This window comes from Protopterus annectens, chromosome 2.part2 (assembly GCF_019279795.1).
Source record: "Protopterus annectens isolate FY-2018-M chromosome 2.part2, PAN1.0, whole genome shotgun sequence".
NCBI classification, from domain to species: domain Eukaryota; kingdom Metazoa; phylum Chordata; order Ceratodontiformes; family Protopteridae; genus Protopterus; species Protopterus annectens.
In genome coordinates this window covers 27,312,292-27,326,388 of record NC_056730.1, presented here as the reverse complement: position 1 = coordinate 27,326,388, position 14,097 = coordinate 27,312,292, and positions in this window count along the sequence as shown.

The following is a 14,097-nucleotide window of genomic DNA, read 5'->3' as shown; positions in this document are numbered from 1 at the left end:
GATACTTAAAGAAGCACAGAAAGTTAAAGTGAGTGGAATAGCCTTAAACATAATCAAAGTGACCACTGGAGTACCACAGGGATCAAAGTTGACCTCTTTACTATGTGGTATCTTCTTTTTAGTAGAAAAGGTAGGTAGGTGTTTTCATGTGGGTAACAAACTAAGTAGATGATTGCAAGGTGGAAAGCATTGTTATTCCTACCAGGAATGCAATGGTGCTACAGGAAGAGGACTAAACAATTAGTACTCTTGGTGTTCTAATAACAGCTGCATGTTCAACATATAGAAATGCAGTGTTCTGTGTTTTGCAAAGCATACTTTGTACTTTGATTATGAAACTGATGGTTCTATAATAAATATAGACAGTGTTTTACAGGGCCAAGACTAATAGGCTACATTGTTAGATTTCTGCCCGAGAGGTAGTTATGAAAGAGTTTAGGACAGCTCATCTACTCCCAAAGGAAATATCAGGATGATGCTGAGAAATTGTTGTGTCTCTGTACTATACATTCTTATCTGATAACACACTCCACACTACTTCATAGGCTCACACTAGAGAAATTTCAAGGCTTTCTCACAAAGAAAAATGGGCTGCAAAAGTTGAGCTCCACAGTTTAAAGGAGCTCATGTTATATTAAATGTTATGTAGAGGTGAACTGAGTCAGACCAAGTGCATCTTGAAATCTTGTCTTTGGAACACATAGCCTAAATGGTTAACATCATTAAACTTAAGTATAAATAACAGATAAGAGAGACTGGGTTGTGACACAGCATTTACAAAGTTATTAAACAAGCTCACACTTGAGGTTAAACAGTGTATGTTTTTGATCTGTTTTAAGAAATCACTAAATGATTTATTTGGAGAGTTAGAAATAATTACATGGGATCAAGTCAATCAGGCTCCTAGAACTCAAGAGACTTTAAGTTCATAGGTTCATAGGTTCATACTAGGCTATCTGCCCAAGGGCATTTATAAGCCTAGCCCATAGTTATGTGGCTTTCGCCACCCCTTTAGTTTGAATAAAAACTATGCCTATCATTTTTCTGTGCCTCTGTCAAGCAGTGACACTGAAGTAATCCCTGGGGTATATCTGCGATCTCCCATCCATTGGTCAAGATTCCTCTTGAACAAGGCCAGCGAGGTGCTCTGCCTCACATGTACCAGGATTTTGTTCCACAGCATAGGAGTCTCTGGGTGATGAATCTGTCCCTCCAGCACGTTCTATTTATAACCGTGTCAAGGTTTAAGTCTCCGCCCTTGTGGTTCTGAGGGATCTAGATTTTTGAGGTGAAGCATATTCATCAAATCTGGGTTTGACATGGCCTTATATGTCAGGCACAGGTCACCTCTGAGCAAGCGGTATGAGACTGAATAGAGCTGGAGTTCTTTCAGTCGGGCAGCATAAGACATATTTTTGAGACCCTTTATCCTTTTGGTGAGGAACTTTTGGGGCCTTTCAAGCTGCATCAGGTGTCTGGTCAGATACATTCGAACGGGCATTGTACTCAATCATAGGTCTAATGAGTGATGAGTACAGGGGACGATGACCTCCCTTGATCTAGATGTGAATCCCTTCATGATCAGGTGGGCGATATAGAAGGTTTTCCTAACTACTTTAGCAACATGAGTGTCAAGCGAAGGCTACTGTCAACTTGGGTCCCCAGATCCCTGATGACTTTTCTGTGCTCAGTGGATTGCCACCTATATGGTAGCTAGGGGTAACCTTGTTTTCCCGAAGGGTATGACTATGCATTGTTTGGCGTTTAACTTCAGGCCATGGCTCTGGCACCAGTTATCCGTTTCTGTGAGGCCCTTCTGGAGGATATCTGTGTCAGATGTGTTTTCGACTATGGCCCAGTTTGCAGTCATCTGCAAACTTTGTCAGCCATAACCCTCCTGTGTTTGCTTGTACTTCAGAAAAGTAGATGCCGAACAAGAGTGGACCCAGGACTGAGCCCTGTGGGACACCACTTGTGACAGGCTTTGAGTCTGACATGGCTCCAGCAACTCTGACCCTGTGGGTTCTGTCACTTAGCCAGTTTGCAACCCATCTTGTGATGTATGGGTTTACATTCAAGCTGATGAGTTTTTCGATGATACCTGAGTGGGGTATTGTGTCAAAGGCCTTTGCCAGGTCAAGGTAGGCTGTATGGACTGCCTTTCCCTCATCAATGGCCTTGGTGACTGTCTCGAAAAAGTCAACCAAGTTTAAGAGGCAGGATCTGCCTTTGACAAAGCCAAACTGGGTTGGATCCAAAGTCTGCAAGTTCCCTATGTCTTTATTTATGAGTTCCATTATGATCCTCTCCATGGCTTTGCAGATAAGGCTTGTCAAGCTAATGGGGCGGTAATTTCCAGGGTCTGTGGAGGCACCGCCCTTATGAAGTGGGACCACAGTCGCCATGCGCCACTCCTTGAGTGCAGTATCCTGAGGTGAGGCTAAGATTAAACAGCTGTCCTAACTGCGGGTTTAATTCCTCGTTGAGTTCATGAAGCACACAGCCGGGGACACCATCCGGTCCCATGGATGCTGTGTTTTTGCCTTAGTGAGGGCAGTTCTCACCTGGGCGTTGGAGATGTTTGGGGGCTACAATCCTCTGGAATAGATATCTCTCCTTTTGGGGGAAGGGAAGTTTGCACTGAACCTGTCAGCCAGTATGTTAGCAATGTGTGTAGGTTCAGTAATTTTCACATCATTTTGAACTAATTCTGAGCATATCTGGGAGTTTCCTCCTAGGTTTCTAACATAGCTAAAGAAGGCCTTATGATTGTCTTTAGAGTCCTTGGCGATTTTTCTCTCAAAATTTGCCTTGGATGATTTTATGAGAGCTCTTAGTTTTTACTTATAATGATCAAAGGTGTCTTACCTTTCAAGGATTTTGCTCTATCTTGTAGTAGCTTCCTCCTTTTGTTGTAGAGCTTGTTTATGGCTGGGGTCCACCAGACTGGACGCTTGCCTTTGGTACAGAGAGTCTTAGTTTTGTTTGGGATTGCCTGATCCATGCAGTCCTGTAGGTGCTGGTAGAAGGCATTTGTAAGTGATTCAGCAGTTTGAGTAATGTTTACCACTGGCTCAGGGGCCTTAAAGGAGACCACACTAGTTTTTAGAAGTGTGAAATCGGCTTTTGAGAAGTTTTTCACTGTGGTCTTTTTGTTTCAGGTGGGGGCGGGATGAGGACCTCCAGCGAGATTAGTTTATGATCTGATCTCACCAGTGAGGGTATACTTCGGTGTTGAACATTTTGATCCCATGTTCGTGATGATGAGATCAAGTATGTTTTCTCCTCTTGTGGGGATGGTGACTAGTTGTTCCATGGCATTTGAGTTTATGAACTCCAGGAATCTTTGGGTTAGAGTGTTCGGGCTTGAGTAGTGTTCCCAGTCTATATTAGGGTAGTTGAAGTCACCTAGTATGATGGTGTTTGGAGATACATTTATCCTCCAATGTTTTCAGGAAGGCCATGTGAGTTTCCTGAGTTTGAGAGGGTGGCCTGTAACATGCTACAAATTGCAGAGCAGTCTTGCCTATGGTTAATTGCACCTGGATGGTCACCGATGCATCGTGCGTTGCCACCAACCTTGAGGTGTGGGTGTCCTTTATGAATATGGACACCCCTCCTTTCTTGGTGTTGTCCGGATTTTGGGGCGGGCATGATATGAGGTGAAACCTGTTAGTGCTGGGGTGCTCTCAAGAGCCTTGAACCAGGTTTCTGTCACAGCACAGACATCGATGTTCTCCATATTGAGAAGGGCCTCGTGCATCTTGAGATTGAGACTTCTGGCATTGAGCAGCATTACCCTTAGTTTTTTCCTTTTGGTGTTCTAGGGTGGTAGGTTTAGAATTTGAGCCTTGCCTAAAAAGGCACTATGGGGTGGCAAGAGCCTTTGCCAATATCCGGAAGCCCAGGGTGACAGGTGCAAGCCCCCCCTTGAAACAGCGTGGCTTGTCCAGCATGTCATCCCAGGCAGACAGACATTGGATCCTTGAATGACACCAGAATTTAAGCCAATTATTAAAGCTGATCATCTTATCACTGTATTGTGGCATCATTCTAGGTGAAGGTAGGATACTGCTCAAGGTCAGGGTCATACCTGCCTGGGCTACATAATCAGAAGCTCCTCGATGTCCCTTTGTCTCAGGTCATTGACACCAGCGTTGACAATGACTGAGTCGTACTTGTACCTGCTGTTGAGAGACCTGAGTGCTTGCGTTATGTGGCGGATTCTAGCGCCCGACAGGCAGCTTACTGTGACCTTCTCCTTACTCAGTCTGGTGGCGGGGCGTCAGTGTGTCTGACTATGGAATCACCAATGACAAGTGTGTCTGGCATTTTGTTTGGCCTTAAGGGCTGTGGCTGTTTGACACTCTGACTGTGTGGTCTATGTGTTGCATGTGTTGGGTCGTGAGGTGGTAGTTGTTTGGGTGTCTGCTTTGGTGGCCTCTGCTGTTTTGGTAAATTTTTGATCAGAGCCTCCGAGTATGTCTTTGTGTGAGTATGTGTATGATTTGAAGTTGTGATGGTGCCATGTGTGACTGGGTATGTATTGTGTGTGGTTACCTTCTCCTCCTGTCTGGTCTTGCCAGTCCTATGTTGAGAGAGCTCAGCCTCCAGTTTGGCCGTATTGTTGCATCTCGCATGTATTTGTGTTTTGTGGGAGAAGGAGAGGATTGTCTGTGTACATAAGGCAATTGTAACATTGCCTCAATATTCCCAGGTTCACCAGTTGAGCTGGAGAGGACACTAGCAACTGATCCCTCGACATACTAGAAGTAGTAGATAAAGAGACTTTCAAAGGACTCGGGGAAGTGGGTTTTAGGCTGGTGGGGTACTATCTATAATAAGAGTGCTTTATCAAGGTGCAAGTACTGTAGGAGTAAGTGCTAGGCTTTACAGATAGAGAATAGTCTACTTGGGAATCAAGTAGAGATGAACTTTTCAGTTGTAGGATATGCTGGTTAGATCAGCAGTACAGTTTAAGCGTGTTTTATAGCAGGGGCTGAAGGGAGCTAGGAATTATAAAGCGACCAATGGACTACTAGTTTCTGGCTGAAACTTCACCAAATCGGAAAAAGGTCAGTGCTTCCCACTCCCACTGGTAAGCAAAGAAACTTCCTCCTTCCTAATAAGGCTATGGATCAATAACAGGAACTAAAAACAAAGCCCAGGGATCAGCAACTCTGAAACTGGACTACTCTAGTTCAGTAAGGCGGGAAAACAAGAGTTTTTTTGTTTTATTACAGAGATAAGGAAAAAACAGACAGTAAATGCTATAAGCTGTAAATCGGCTAGCACTTTAGTGTGTAGCCTACAGAAACAATTTGCAACAATTAGTAACTTAAAGTGCAATAAACAGTGTAAAATGCAGAAATCACTTAAAGTAGCAGTAAAACAGGCGAAATGCAGTCGCTAGCTTAATAACAGTGGGAAAGCCACAAAAAATACTTATATCTGGTAGAAAGTCACTCTTTCAGCTCTCTGCTGCTTGGATCACTCTGCAAGCCACCACGAGGATCTGTGCTGAGTTGGTACAAGCTGGAAAACACGTGTTTAGCGTGTTTTATAGCAGGGGCTGAAACGACCAATAGACTACTAGTTTCTGGCTGAAACTTCACCAATTCGGACAAAAAGGCTGCTCAGTGCTTCCCACTCCCACTGGTAAGCAAAGAAACTTCCCTCCTTCCTAATAAGGCAATGGATCAGTAACAGGAACTAAAAACAAAGCCCAGGGATCAGCAACTCTGAAACTGGACTACTCTAGTTCAGTAAGGTGGGAAAACAAGAGATTTTTTTTTTTTTTTTACAGAGACAAGGAAAAAACAGACAGTAAATGCTATAAATGCTTGAGTGTGTTAGCCTACAGGTAAAATTAAGCAACAAATAACGTTTTAAGAGTGCAAAACAGTTAATCAACACAAAAACAGTTTAAATAGAATGCAGAGCTGTATAAACAGGCTAAGATGCAGTCGCTAAGCAGTAAATATTCAAAAAGCCAGAAAAAAATACTTAAATCAGTTATAGCAAATACAGTTATAACAAATGTTGATATTCAAGCCTGTGATGCTATGACCCCAAGATCAGTCGCACAGTTTAGCTACAACTGTTTACATAAATAAATAAGATGGTTACACATTACAAAGGTTAGATAAGATCATTCAACGATGCATTAACACTCAGTCCAACACTATTACCATTTTAGGGCTAGAAAAAAGTTATCAGGAGACAGGTTCTGTAGGTGGGATATAGTAAAAGCAATGTTAAAGTACAAATCACAGTGAAAGCACTTTAGTACTTTACTGCCAGCAATAAGATCAAATTTTCCAGTGCAGTCATTTAGAATATACCTACATGCAAATTAATCAAATCTAGAATTAAATAACAGATAAACTACTGTCAATAGGCATATATTTCAAAATGGGGATCCTATATTTAAATGAGTACAGTTTAAGTGCACAGCTTTTTACCTTTGATTTATTTTTTTATAACAGCTGATTGAAATCTAGGTATAAATAACAAGAAAAAGAGACACTTGCTTGTGACACATCATTTATCTAGATTAGAGAACAAACTCCACTCCTGGTTAAATAATTAATGTTTTTGTTTCAGGAAATCACTAGATGAGATATGGGTGATAAGAAATTATAATAAATCCTCCCAAATACCCACTATGCTCCCAAGGTTAAGGTGCTCTTTTACTAGAAAACATCTTTTGTATCTCCAAAAGCGATAAGGGCATTTAGCAAAATGTCCCCAGCAACTCAGAATCAGTTTTCTCAGGAATGAAAGAATAAACAAAATTTTGCAGTCATTTTATCTAAATTGTTAGCACTTAACTAAAAAGTACAACTGTGCCTGCCTTAATGAAAAAACATTGATGGCAAATACTACACTGGCAGGATCATCTAGATGGCCTGTTGTGTTTTACATCATCCTTTAACTCTTCCTGTTGCTTTCCATGTGCATCCCTTCACCCATTACTATCATATCATCTTTTAGTTCTGTACTTTCTAAGCCATTAAACAGACTTAATACTGCATGTTTAAAACGTGTATAGGAATTCTAAACATTTATAACATGTTGCTGTAGTTCTAAAAGAACCACACAAAGCTAATGTAACCAATGTAGAATTTTATATCTTTGTACCCAGGCTGTACCTGAAAAATGGCCTATGGACTGTCCACCTAACTGATTAACATATATGTAAATGAATAAATAATCTTTGACACGCTGACATGTCCACTGTCTCCCTTTATTAGAGGCAGCACTCCTAACAAGTTAACTATAACTTACAATTAACCTTCTGGAAATATTGCATTACTATAACACTAGCTATAATTTCAGCTGCATTTCTTTTTTAACATGTACAAAGGATCACTACAATTTTTAAGTAGTGTGAGTAAAGGAAAACAATAGGCTACTTTCACTAAACGAAAAAATGTTTCATAATCTTACGTGTAAAATGGAGTAGTAGTCAGCAAAAGAGTTTGAAAAATCTGTTATGTCCTTAATGTGACTTTTCTTCAATTATGAATTGCCCACATTTAACTCAGCAAGGATTCAATATGTTAAGTTAAATTGGTTGGGATTCAACCTGTCAAATAAAATGAAATGCTTCTGGTAAGGGCAAAGTCCTGATACCTGTCTGTGTGTGTGTGTGTGTGTGTGTGTGTGTGTGTGTGTGTGTGTGTGTGTGTGTGTGTGTGCGGGCGTGCATATATATTACGATAAATATATAGATAGAGATATCTCTCTCACTCTATCTCTCTCTGTATATGTATGTGTGTGTGTGTGCATGTGTGTGTGTGTGTGTGTGTGTGTGTGTGTGTGTGTGTGTGTGTGTATATGTGTCTAATAGGTCTCAGACATCCTGTCGAAATGACAGAATGCTGAAAACCAAGAGAGCGATGTCAGAAAGTCAACTGAACAAATATCAACATGTTCTATGCAAGTTCTGGGTAATACCCTAAAGCAGACTAAACCAACAGCAATTGTTTTTGCAGGGCCAAACCCCCCTTCACACACCCCCCCACGTGCTCTCCTAATTAAATATACTAATTCCAAGACTGCAAAATCTCCAAGGAAAAGAAATATTCCCATACCAGTGACTGTCAATCTCCACACCTGTCGACCACTGGTCTGTGTCAACCAAATGGTGTCAGTCTCCTGGCTGTCAGTATTTTATCATTTTGACAGGATGTCTGAGACTCATATTTATATCTATATCTTTATATCTGTATCTAAAGATAAATACCACCTCTATGGATGCATACAAGAAGAAAGGAGAAATCTTCCAAAGTAAAGGACTCACTATCATTTAGAAACTGCACCAGCAGTGATTTCTTTCTTTTAATCACCTTTATTGAATTATCACTTCTGACAGAGGCAAATTTATATTTATACAGAAGTAATCAAACTGTATTAACAAGATCACATTTACAAACATAATTCACATATATCGCTATATATCACATAACCTAAGCAACATTATATAAATTATTCAATATATGCCCCCTTTTTTTAAACAAGAAACATCTTTATTAAATAATCACTTAAAACAGAGGCAATCATAAATTTATATCAATGAAAACAAACCACATTGACACAATACTAGTTGCAAGTATTTTACATCACAAACCATACTGACACACTCCCAGTTGCATACATACCTTATAATCTACCTAATCATCTTCAGTCAAACATTACATAGCTCATTTAAGTCCTGCCTTCTTTTAAACCACATTTCTCCCATGTATGTATCACTTCCACAATTCCCATTTTTTCCTATGCGCCTACCTTTTTCTAAAGATCTCAGTCCCAGTTGTTTTATCTCTGTTCCTATATTCACTACTTCTAGTATAGTGGGTTTAGATTTTGATTTAAATTTTCTAGTAATTGCTTTTTTAGCAGCCACCATAATTAGACACAGAAAGGCTTTACCATGTCTAGGCAAATCCAACTATGTATCATAGCTCAGAAAAATCATCTCCCATGTCAGTCCAATCTGCCCACCCAGCATCTCCTACAGTACATCCCACAGGGAATCCTTAAAGTCCACCAGTTCACCACACTCCCAGAACATATGTTCCCAATTACTTCTTTCTTCCCCATCACACCTCAAACATTTGTTATCTACCTGAGGAAAAATTCTCTGGAGTCCACTTGAGGTATAAAAATATCCATGTAAACATTTCCAAGCAAAAATCCTAAATCGTCTAGATTTTGTTGCATATTTGGGAGACACACATATATCCTTCCATTGTTTCTTTGTGAATTGCTTATTCAGTCACTCTTCACAATCGTTTCTAACCTCCTCTGATTGATTCTTATAGTTGTCATGCAATATTTTATACGTTCTACTAATTATTCCTTTTTCAATGGCAGCTTCTGCTCTAGATTTTACTAAAAGCGTTACCAGTGCTGGTCTTTCATTTAGGACCCTCCTATGTTTTTCTCTTTATCTATACTCTGATATCAGTTTTTGATAGGGGAAAACAACCTCTAACCTGCAATCCAAATAAATTCTCGGCATCTTCCCATTCGATCATCTGATAGAAAACAGTGACAAACAAGTTCAACATCAAGAAGCTGAACTTGAGAAGTGGGTTACTCACAGATTTGTGACTCTGGGAAATATGGGGAAGCCAAGATTTCACTTCTGCAGTAAACAACAATTTACATTAACTTTTATAATGTAAAACGAACCATATTCCTTTTCTCAAAATTCTGTGTCATTAAATAATGTTACTCATCTTAACAGGCAGGCCAATAGTCAGCTACTGTATTATTTAATGATGCTTTAAAGTTTTTGATTTCTGTATGAATTTATATACAATAGTTGTGAAAATAAAAATTCCATTTCAAATCTATATAAAGAGTTAATAACATATAAAACAATTCCCAAACCATCATAATGGCAGTTCTTAACAAAAGGTCAGTCATTGCAGTTAACAGAAGAAATTAAAACTAACATCTTACTATCAGTTAATTACACCTATAACACACAGTACTGGAAAATATTTAACTGGAAATACTTACACAGAGCCTTTTTAACACCAGATAGAATTAAAAAGATCAGTACTACTGCAAATGTTTTTTGCTGGAGATGTGAAAAGTCAAATAAAGCAGACTGGATTCATATTTTTTATGAATGTAATAAAATTAAATCATATTGGAATGGAATCAATCATTTTTACAAGCTTTATTTAATGAATCCTTTCCCTTAGCTAAAGAATTAATTATACTAAATGTAAATGAAGGTCCCTACCTGAATAAGACAAATATGTATTTGTTATGGACAATAATTGGTATATCTAGGAAATGTGTAACCCGAAGGTGGAATTCAAATACACCCCCGACCTTGGAAGAATTCTACACTTTACTAAAGACAACTGCATCGATGGAAATAAAAATCAAAGAACTATGAATCTATCCCAGGCTGTTGGTAAATAATCCTTGGAAGAAAGTCATATCTTTGTTGGACACTCTGCAATAATCAATATTGTATCTCTGATAACTGATCTGTTAATTTTGTATTTAATAGCATACAGTGTATATAATTGAAAGTCAGGCTATTGTAAATATTGTATATAGTTGTTTAAAATGTTATTTAAAAATGTTATGTAAATGTTATTTTAATTGAAAATAAAAAAAATTTTGAGGAAAAAAAAGTTTTTGATTGACAGTGGTGAGCATTCACATTTTGTTTTTCTTATCCCCTATATTCACTCCATTACATGCAATGAGTCCTAACCATGTTCTTATTTTAAAGTGAAATGATATAAGAAATGCAATTCTGCCAAAATAAATGCAGCAGTTCTGATGATAAATAAATGAATAAATAAATAATGCTGAAAACATGCCAAAATAAGACAGCCTTTGGCATCCTGATATCTGTAGTAGTTTCAGAGCTTCAGATTTCAATATACATAAACACAGACCAACTGAGAAAATACTGAGAAAGGATCGCTAGTTAGTGTGATGTTGTTTAGACAGGTTTTCTCATATCCTTTTGCTTTGTCAACAGTGTAAGTTTACATTTAATTAAACACCATCATTTTGTCACAAAATGTACAAAACAGTCAAATTATCCTTGTTGTCTGCTGTCTATGCTGATGCCCCTGTACTAGGTAGTATACATCACATTTTCTATTATGCATACCTCTAACGGACTATTTAATTGCAATTTGATGCTTCCTAACTACAAGATATGTTTTACTGTATTGTGTAATACATTCTTAGCCACTGGCATATTCAAGTTTGTGTTGTGTAAATTTCTTTCCATTGGCTCCCTAGTTTTCATATATTTATTTTATTTATTTCCAGTTTGATGACCAGGGAAGTCCACTGGGCCCATAGAGCTCATTTTCAGTGAAGGCCCAGGGAGAAAAGCTCCACAGTACAAGACACAAGTAAAGATACAAATGTAAAAACAAAACAGTGCGAAATACAAATACATATCTAAGTCAAAGAAAAATATTTACAATATTCACATAAGAAAAACAATTGTAGTTATTGTGTTGTGAACAGTTATGAGATCGAACCATGCTTATAATAACTTGGATGAACAAGTGAGGTAAGAGAGCTAGGTTGGAAGAATGCAGGTACATTTCCATTTAGTAGAGGGGTAGGAATGAGGCTGAGTTTTGAAGTTATCCACATTCTCCATTGTCCTTAGGGAAGAAGGGAGAGAGTTCCATTTTTGGCTAAGGGAAAAGAGAAGAGGAGTTGTCCTGGAGGACGGTTAGATTTGTGGACACTAATTATGTTTTGGTGTTCAGATCTGAGAGTTCTATTTGGAATGTAGGGGGGTAGGATGTGTGTGACTGCAGGGCATTTGGTGGCGTTGAAGATTAGTCTGTGAGTTGTAGTAAATTGGAGGCAGTCCAAATAATTTGGAAGTTCTAGCCAATTTAGAGAGTGGAGGGCAATACAGTGATGGGAATAGTTTTTGGCTTTGGTGGCAAATTTAGAAATTTTGCTATAACAATTTTCTAATTTGGAAAAGATGGAGATAGATAGGTTGGTTAGTAGGGGAGCACCATACATTTGGGAGGGAAGGAGGTACGTGAAGGCAAGAGTACGTCTTGTAGGAGGAGAGAGGAAGTGACTGTTTCTGTATCGCATACAAGTTTTCGGTGATTTTTTAATGTTTTGCTGTATGTGGTTATCAAATTTTAGGTGCTCATCTATAGTTACACTGAGTAATTTAATAAAGGGAATGACTTCAATAGGAAAGTTATTTTGGCTTAGGACTTGGAAGGAGGTTTTGTCAAAAGGGAAGGATTTTGAGGGTGGGAATATTAATATTTTGGATTTGTTAGCATTTAGGGAAAGGTGGTTTTGGAGCATCCAGGTCTCAGTGGTTGAAAAGGCAGTCTGGGTCTTATTTAGAAGTTTGGGGAAGTTAGTGGCGGAGCAGACTAAAGTTGAGTCATCTGCATATTGGATGACTTTGGCACTGGGAATGGCAGAGTGAAAGTTATTGATAAAGATATTGAACAGCACTTGAGAAAGTATGAAGGTGTGTTGTCAGGGGCATTGGAGCAGGGTTTTAGTTTGGAGAGAAGACTTTTTATGTCATTGGTGGAGATGGGTTTGAGGTCAAACACAGGGGGAGAGTTGGGGTCAGTTGGATATGGATGCAGGAGTATGCAGAGGGAAGAGGTTGTTGTTGGGAAAAGTCTTGGTTAGTTCAGATATTGATTTAGTAAAGAAAGGGTTGCATAATGAGGCTATTTCTAGATCAGATTTGCTGGGGTCAGGCCAAGGATTGTTTTTGGTGCCTGGGTTGAGAATTGTATTTATTGAGTTCCAGAACTGTTTAGGTTTTGTGTGCGATGAGACTGGAGTTTAATGTAGTACAATTTTTGTCTCTGATCATTTGTTTTTTTGCAAGGTTACACAACAGTGTGTATTGAAGTAAGAGTTTTGGGGAGTTTGTTTTTTTGGTAAAGTTTCCAGTATTTGTCTCTTTGGTGCATAAGTTGTTTGGTGTCTTTGGTTAGCCATGGGGGAGTGTTGTTTTTTATTCTTTTTCTTCTTCTTGCCACTAGAGAGTTTAGAGCATTTAGGAAAGTGGAATTAAAAAAGTCAATGGCATTGTCAAGTGGAAGGGTTTTCAGCATGTTCCAATTTATTTGTTTGGAGGAATTTGAGAATGTGTTGGGGTCAAAGTTACTGAGGTTACATGTGTGTATGTAGCGATGTTGTTGTAAGGGGAAGGAGGTTGAACAATGGGCAAAGTCTGGTAGTTGGTGTCTGGAATGGTGCCAGAGTTGGAAATTTTATGTGGATGGGAGACTAGGATCCAGTCAAGGGTGGAACCTGGGGGATTTGCTTTATTGGGTCTGGTTATAGAATTAATTATTTGGGTAAAGTTGTAGAGGTAGATAGCTAGGGTAGGTGTGGAGTTACTGATGTTGTCCCAATTTATGTTAACGTTGCCTGGTAGGTTTATTTTGGTTGAGGCCTATACGAGAATGTCTTTAAGGATTTGGGTGTTATTTCCGGGTGGGATATATAGGGGGATGATGCATAAGCTTTTATGATTACTCATTTTTAGCAAGCATGCTACTAGTTCTGCATTAGCGAATTCAGGAATAGGATTTGGGAAAGGAATTATGGTGAGTAGGTGAGATTATGGTGACACCTCCCCCTTTTTTGTTTGTGCAGTCGCAGCTGAGAGCTTGAAATCCAGCGGGGTGGAATTTCGGAGTCTGAGATATAGGGTTTGAGCCATGTCTCAGAGATGATAACAATGTCTGGTTGGTTGTGGCTTAGCCAGGCTTGAAAGTTGGATACTTTTTTACAGAGACTCTGGGCATTGAGAGTGAAGAGTCAAAGAGTTTTATGGGAGGGAGAATGGTATGACAGAGGGGTATTGTTTTCTGAGGATGACTTAGGTCCAGGATTAGGGTGAATGTCACCAGCTAGGTACAGGATATTGAGGAGAGATAGTACTAGGGGTTTTGTTTTTCTTTTAAAGTATTGTGGAAATTGTATTATGAGTTTAGTTATATGAGGTTTTGCTGTGGTTGGCATAATTTTAAGGTTGAAGTGATGGAGAAGGTTAGGCTGAATCAGAGATGGGGAGGGGGA